This window comes from Camelus dromedarius, chromosome 25 (assembly GCF_036321535.1).
Source record: "Camelus dromedarius isolate mCamDro1 chromosome 25, mCamDro1.pat, whole genome shotgun sequence".
Lineage (NCBI taxonomy): Eukaryota > Metazoa > Chordata > Mammalia > Artiodactyla > Camelidae > Camelus > Camelus dromedarius.
In genome coordinates, this window is record NC_087460.1 from 13215137 (window position 1) to 13222875 (window position 7739).

The 7739-nt window shown below is 37.0% G+C and overlaps 1 protein-coding gene across 5 annotated transcripts in view; it reads right to left on the reverse strand.

Annotated features, from left to right (window-relative positions):
• Nucleotides 1-7739, reverse strand: part of SLCO1A2 (solute carrier organic anion transporter family member 1A2) — a 77349-nt gene extending 69610 nt beyond the window's left edge. For 4 of the 5 annotated variants that reach the window (XM_031444010.2, XM_031444009.2, XM_064479091.1 and 1 more), the window contains exon 1: nt 7625-7739. The gene's annotated coding sequence lies outside the window, so the exon portion shown is untranslated. Of the gene's footprint in view, nt 1-5369; nt 5422-7624 lie in introns of those variants that run through there. The other variant, XM_031444008.2, reaches the window with a different exon arrangement.

A 7739-nucleotide genomic window follows, 5' to 3' on the forward strand; every position in this document is an offset into this window, starting at 1 on the left:
TATAGCTCAATAGAAAAGACTATTATTAGCCCTGCCTTACAGATGAAGACACTGAGGCTGTTTGACCTTGGGCAAATCACTTCACCTTCTGCCTCAGTTGGTACCAAGTACAAACCAAGTCCCATGGTGGAGCCAAGACATTAACCCAAATAGTCATCATTCCATATGTTTGCTTAGCACCTATTATATGCCAGACACTCTTTAAAGTGCTTGAGATGCTTCAGGAAACCAGGCTAGGAATGAAATATGCAAAGTATGTGCATATCTTGGGTTTCAGTCACAGATAGCTATTATAGCCATGATGAGTGTACACCAGCAAAAGAATGATACCGTATTACAGTGGGTCCTTTTGTTACTGATTAACAAACCAGAAGGATTTAAAAAGAGGGGCAGGAGAGATAAAAGTAGGTAACAAAAGTGGGCACAAAACAACGTGGGGAAAGGTTTGAAGAAACAAAAGAGGAATAGAATAATGACAATAACCTACCCAAATCCTAAATAGGATTTGTATCACTAGATACCTTTCCTGCTCCAATAACCAATGACGCAAAGCCCCTTATCCTGCACAATCATGTCTAGAATTACGAAAATTTGACAGACCCATACAAGATGCAGGCTCTGAAAATCCACCCCTCTTTCTTCCCTGTGGGAACATTCCTTTTGTTATTTAGAACAACAGTTAGGATCAGTAAGAAGTGGTAGGCAAATCCTAAAAAGGGAATAACAGACAATATAGAAATAGTATATCTGGTAGAGTTTACCTGGGTTGTAAGTAGATTAGAAGAGGGAGAGCAAATTCTAAAATTTCTAAAAGGATAGAATTTAAGTCGCTGGAGATGTTACCACATATATAACAAACCATGTATTTAAGAAAGCCAGTATTTTAAAAATTGAAATCATGGGCAAGTATTATAAAAAAGAAAACTAATTTTATCAAAAAGTTGTAGACTTAAATAAAAAATATCTTCTTAAGCAACAAGGATTTCCTGTTTATTACAGGGAACTATATTTGATATCCTGTAGTAAACTGTAATGAAAAAGTAATCTGAAATATTGATATATATGTATAACCGAATCACTTTGCTGTACACTTGAAACTAACACAATATTGTAAATGAACTATACATCCATTAAAAAAAACTATCATGACTGTTTTAATTAAAATTTGGAGATTTTTGTATCTTCTTCATCTTCATAGCCTATGTTCTGTTTATCCTATAAGCGTGTGAATGGTGGCCTATGCAACTGAAATGATGAAATAATTAGTGGGAGCTTACATGAAGGCTGGGAGGCTGCGGTCCTGCTCACAGCTATAACTGTGATAAAACTGTATTCTAGTTTGTGATAATTCACTTCCTTTATTGAATATGTGCCTTGACTTTCGAAATATAAATCATCTGAACAAGCAACGGGTCTTGAGCAGGACCCCTGTGCCAAATTAACCTCCCCTCCAAACTTTCTATAATTTGAAATTCATTCTTTTGCATTTTAAAAACCTTTTAGTTTGAGACCCTCATTAAAAGACAAATACAGGGAAACTTTTCACTATCAATGAACACCCTCGTTGAAGTTACTTAACAGCTAGCTGAGAATAAAAGCCTAAAAGAATGCGCTAAGCACTGGGAGACAGGAAAAAAAAAATGGTGAGGGAAAAGGAAGGGTGAGGTGTAAGGAAAAGTAAAAGGAGAAGGGGAGGAGGTGGTGGGGGGGATGGAAAGGCATAATGGATCCCCAGCTACCTTACAATTTCTGTGTCTGGGCTTTGGGGCCTACCTACATTTGCAACCATTTTCCTGCAAATGAACAGGATTTAAAGCATCAATTTTACTCTGGTTATAAAGATTCTAAATGTTCACTTGGGTCGACAAAGTAGTGAAAGCTAGCAGGACAAAACAGGGAAAAGAACAAGACAGTGGAAACCACGTGTTTCTCTGAAAGTTTGCCAGGCTGCCCCAGACAGTATCGGATCCTTGGGAACCCTCTTGCTCCAGAACCCCTCCTGCAGAAATGTCACTGGAAAAATAAAAGAGGCAATGAAACAGAACCAAACCCTTTGAGCTCCAGGAAATTCAAACTCAATTTCTGGAGCTTTATTTGAATTTGAGTTTACGCTCAGTATCTGTACCAAGAGAGATGGTCTAAATATCTTCAAATGTCACAATACTAAAGCAAAGTTAAGCATTTAAGAAATTCCCTGTTGTGATGTTGAAGAGCAAAAAAATCAATAGGACAGTGAAAGCAACCAGAGTAAGGCCCCTCGGTACAGTAGGAAGGGCTGGGTTTTTGGAATTAGGCTGACTGATCGTTGTTAGGATTCTGGCTCTTTTTAAACTTTGTATACATTTCTTAACTTCTTTTAGTCTAAATTCATATATATATATAAAATCTCTTCTTGGCAGAGATATGAGGATAGATAGAATGCATGAAAAGCACTCAGTATGCAATCATACCTGTCTTTACCACATTTAGCAAATATTAGCTGTGGTTATTATTAACCAAAATCTAGGATATGGCACTGACCAAAGCATGAGGTGTTAAAAAAAAAAAATTATACAACTTTCACTCCTTTCCCGTTCAGCCCTACCCTGATTCTAAGACTTCTGAGGAAAAAATAAGAAAAAAGTAAACCCAGGTCAAGATGTGGAGGAGAGTCTGGTAGCCACAGCTGGTAAAAATCTGCAAGTGGAGGATTCGAGCGTGTTCGAATGTAGAAAAGACTCTTGTGCATTTCATTGTTGTAAACAGCATAACACAACAATCCAGCAAATGTTTAAATGTAGCTATCTTAAGATATGGTGTGCTAAGGCTCTTTAATAACTTTTAAATCTCACACATCTCTACTACATGCTGTCCTTTCGGTTTTTTTGAGTTTAGGAGCGAAGTCACCTAAAATGGATAAGGCATGGCTTTACCACCAAAGATGAGCTTGGTCAGTGTGACCAGGTAAACGGTTTTTCCCTCTATAACACAGGAAGGCATTCGGGTATACTGTTTGCCTGTCCATAAAATACGTATAATCAGTAGACTTACATTTTACTATATGATTTTATCTAAAATTTTGCCCCAGGAAAACTTAGATATTACCACCACTTGCACACATTTCTTTCTAGTCCTTTCTAGGAATGTATGTTTAAAACTTAATTTAACCTTAGAAACACCCACAAATGTGACCATAATTTCCAGATACAGTGAGACATTAACAAGCAAAGATCCAATTTAGCAAATGATCAGTGTCCCAACTGGGAAACAGAAACTTCATATGTAGCTTACCCTCTGCCTTCTTCCTTGCGTATATAAACAATTTGTTCTCCCGTGTAAATATAACAAAAGATAGAACAGAAAATTCAAAAATATGCTCACTACTCAAGTGTATATTTCTGACATTTCTGAATTTATTTCCTCTGAATGAATATTGAAATTCATACTGGTAGTTTGATGAGTTCGACTAGCCTCATTTAGCGTGGTTTTAACACCAAGATTTAAGGCATAAAGAAAAGGAGCTCATGAACCACAAATGACATACGAGGCACTAGTGCATGAAGGAAAAAAAATCAAACCTTCACAGAGATTTAAAAAAAAAAGAACTGGAGAGGAAAAGAAACCAGGACTTCTTCAAAATGAGGTGTCTCCTGTGGGCTATTTGCAGTCCTATATTATAGGCTGTTTGTTCATTTTAGAATGCAAATAAAATTTATATCGTTTCACTGAATCACTATATTATATTCTCATAAAAGTAGATGAAATCAATTTTGATAACTATGTAAGTTTAAAAAGCTAAAGCTCTAATCTGTTCTTAGAAACGACGATCAGATCATATATGTAAACAAAAAAATGTGCAATATATTGTAAGTATATATTTACATGAAATATAATGTATATGCACAGTCATACCATAATAATTCTACCTAATAAACCTGAAAAAGAAAAAAGAAAAGAAAAGAAAAATAAGTAGATGAAATCAGATTGTCACTATCAAAAAATTTCTAATTTGTAAGACAAAAATATTGATGAACCAAGCCAAGGTAGAATCCAGTCTGCACTGCCCCCTCTTTTCCTGCATCACCATTTACATCATATATTTGGATGCACCACCCAAGCTTTTGCTGCCGCATCTGAATTAATTCTAACGTTGAAACCCAAATAACCTAAATATCTCTGAAGCTTCAGAAATTGCCAGGGGACCATCTAGGTAAACCTCATTAGGCTCCCTAGTCTTGACTCAATAGGAGATACCTAAGTCTTCTCTTGCTGGATCCTAAAAAGATTAGACTAACACGTGGCATACAATTAAAAATGAGATAATTGATATAAAGTGCCAGTCTGAGGGCCTAACCTAGTGTAATTTCAACAGTTGGTAGCTGTCAATTCCTGCTGCCTCTATTGCTAGACAAAGTCACTGACAAGTTGTCAAGCTTGAGTTTCAGCTTTTCCCCATCCTGCCTTGAAGCAGCTACATTAAGTGAATCCTAAGACATTTTCTACTTTCTGCCCTCATTTCAAATCTGGGGTATGCAATCCTATTTATTTTGTGTCTAATAAGGAAGAAATGGCTAGTTTGAAGATTTAAAATTTCTGAAATTTTTATCATCATTTAAAAAATTTCTGAAGTTTTACACATTTCTGGAATTATTATCATCATTATTGTAAATTAGTAAGTTCTACTTAAAGAATCTCCCTTTAGAGAATGACCCACGTTTGACTCCCATGCTTTGACGGTCCTCACTGTCCTGTGGAATTGATGACATGCCTCTAAAGCTGAATCTCTTAGGTTAAATGGCAAAATATGATGTATCTGTAGAGAACATTTAAGTAGAAAAACAACCAACAGTAGACAGAAGTGATACGAAGGTGAAAGGAAAAAGGTAATCCTGGGATCTTTCTGAGAAAGCCATTGATCCCTGAAAGGGAAGAGTTATTGAAAAAAGGCTGTAAAATTGAAATAATCCACTCTTGTGCTCCCAAGCAATATTTACATTAGAAACAGATTGTAAGTTCCTTGCACAAATGGCATTTATGATTTCTGTGGTAATAGCAGAAAACAGCCTCAGTCTCCGCCCCTCCAGTGCCCATCAGATCCATTTCAGGGCCAGTTCTTTTCCTGACGCTAAGCAGAATCTCAGACAGGTCATTCTACTTTCTGTTGCCTTTCAAAAGAAAAAAAAATTTAAAGCCCTCTGGTCATGTTTCATCCCACAGAAAGGCTCGGTTCTGGAGTACTCTATCTAGTTCACTTTGAACTTCATTTAAACTAAAGCTTCTTTCCTCTCACACTAACATGTCCAAACCCTAAGGTTGGGAAAAGGGGTCCAGGTTGTTTCTGTTTTCTGTCGCCAGCTTCTCCCGGCCTCTCCCCACCCCCACACACCCACCTCTTTCCCTCACAGTGGAACAGGCTGCTTCTGTCTCCTCCAGGGTTGAAACTTGTAGGACAGGAGTTAATGAGCCAGGAAATGTCTTGCCTCTTTCAGTTGTGAGGTATTTAAAACTGATTCTCTTTCATGGCCACGTTCCAGGGTCTTGGGAGATCCCACTTTTCATTCACCATCTCTCACCTGTAGTGTCCTTGGCAGGATAAATGCACCTGCTCTTTCAAATTTAGAGGCACCACATACATTTTTAGCCTCTTTCTACTGAGGTCACATCACCGCTCCATATAATTCAATCAGTTCAGATTTAAGACAGCCCCAAACCAGCTCTGGTGGACCCACCATTGACTAGGACAGCTCTTTTTTAAAGGTAACTCTCTCTTCTTTCCACCTCCTGGCATGCGGATACACCCACGGCCTTCTGAATTGTAAGCTTCTTAAGCACACCTCTCCCCTGTGTCCTCCAAACTGTAGAGGACAAATATAAAGCACTGTGAGCAGACTTCTTAAAGTCTTGCTCACTAGGCTTGAGGTCAGGAGAAAGACTGCCCCACCCTGCCCTGAAACTGAAAACGGTGGTAGGCACCTGCTACAGGAGATGCTAAAAACTCCTGTAACGCTAGCGGGGTTAAAACAACACATCATAAGCAAAAGCAAAAAACAAACAAACAAACAAACAAGCAAAATGGGCAAACAGGTCACTTTTACAAAACGGAGTCCACTAGTGGATCCAGTAAAAATGAAAATATAATATACGGTAATAATTTGAATAATAGTTCACCAGGAAAAATAGAGCTTATTTAATAAATGATATTAACATTGTAATTAAATCTCCACCTGGGAAGGAAACTAGCTCTTCCTAATATCATGTTTTATAGAAAAAGAGCAATGGTTTAAAGAGTTTAATGTAAAATATGTCTATATATTTGAAAAATGTTAGGGTCAGGAAAAAATTCTTCAAAAAGACAAACAAACAAACAACACCAACAAGAAACTGTAATAAAAAAATTTGCAGAGTTGATGTCATCATAAGTTACACGAAGGCAAAAAAAAAATACCATAAATAGGTTTAAAAAAAAAAGAGAGTGAAAGATGGAAAAAATGTTTGAAATATATATGAGGCAGGGGTTTATATCTCTATATAGCCCTGTAAAAAAAAAAAAAAAAGAGTTCCTACAAATTGGTAAGAGAAAAACAAACATGAGTATGTACTAGGGTTTGCAAAAGAAGAAATGCAAATAGACAAAAAAGTTTACAAAAGCTTTTTACGAAAGAGGCTAAGTCTCACTAGTAGCCGAGGAAATGGAATTCAAAACAGCACAATACCCTCATTTTTGATCATATAGCAAATTAATAGGAATTGAAAGATTCATAGCATTCAATGGAATGGGGTAGAGAACTAGTAGGGTTGTGAACTGCAGTACACATTGTTTCTGTATTTTCACTTTTGGAAATCTATTCTAAAGAAACAGACGTACTTCTTTCTACAAAAACAATAGACTATGAGTGATCGTGATATATGTGCTGACCTAGAGGAATAACCACAGGGCACAGTTAAATGAATACAACAAGTCAAATCGTGCCTATGATGATGGCCCCATTCATGTGAATCAAAGTAAGGGGAGCACATGCATCCATATGGGTGTAACTGTACATGTTCTCTATTTTTTTTACATTAGCACAGAAAGACATGTAAAAACGATATGTGTCAAGTTGACTTTGTCTTTTGTGTTATTTGGCTTTAAAAAAAATAACTTTCTCATTTTTGAATTTTGAAAGAAAACTCCAATGAAGTGTGTCTGCATGTGTGTGTGTATATAGACAACTAACCCTCTAGGATTTGGGGGGTGGGAGAGAAGGATGTGGAGAACATGGGGCTTGATGGGAACCAGAAGGATGGACTTGGAGGAACTGGATAAAACAAGAGGGGCTTTTCAGGCCAGGGACGAAGCAGGAGGAAAAAATTATCTGGATCATTTAGACTCACTTCAAATATTCCAAACCGCTGGTAACTACATTTGTGGGGAAAAAAATCAAAGTATATAACCATATATTTGTCAGTGAACAAGCAATAGTATTACAATTACATGATCCTGTAGTTAATAGAATTGTTATCCTTATCAGGAAATTATAGACAAGGAAATTACAAAACCCAAGGAGTCTTCTATCTCAGAGTATTAAATCTACCTAAATTTTTTTCCAGACAGAAGTGACTGAATTGCAACCCACAGCAACCCGAATAAATGAACTCCTGTTACCTTAGCATTCGCCATCAACTTCATTCATTGCTGCTTCTACACGGTAAGATCATCAGATTTTTTAAAAAACCAGTATGAATAAAGCTCTGCACACGTGTGAGCTGGACCTTTTTGC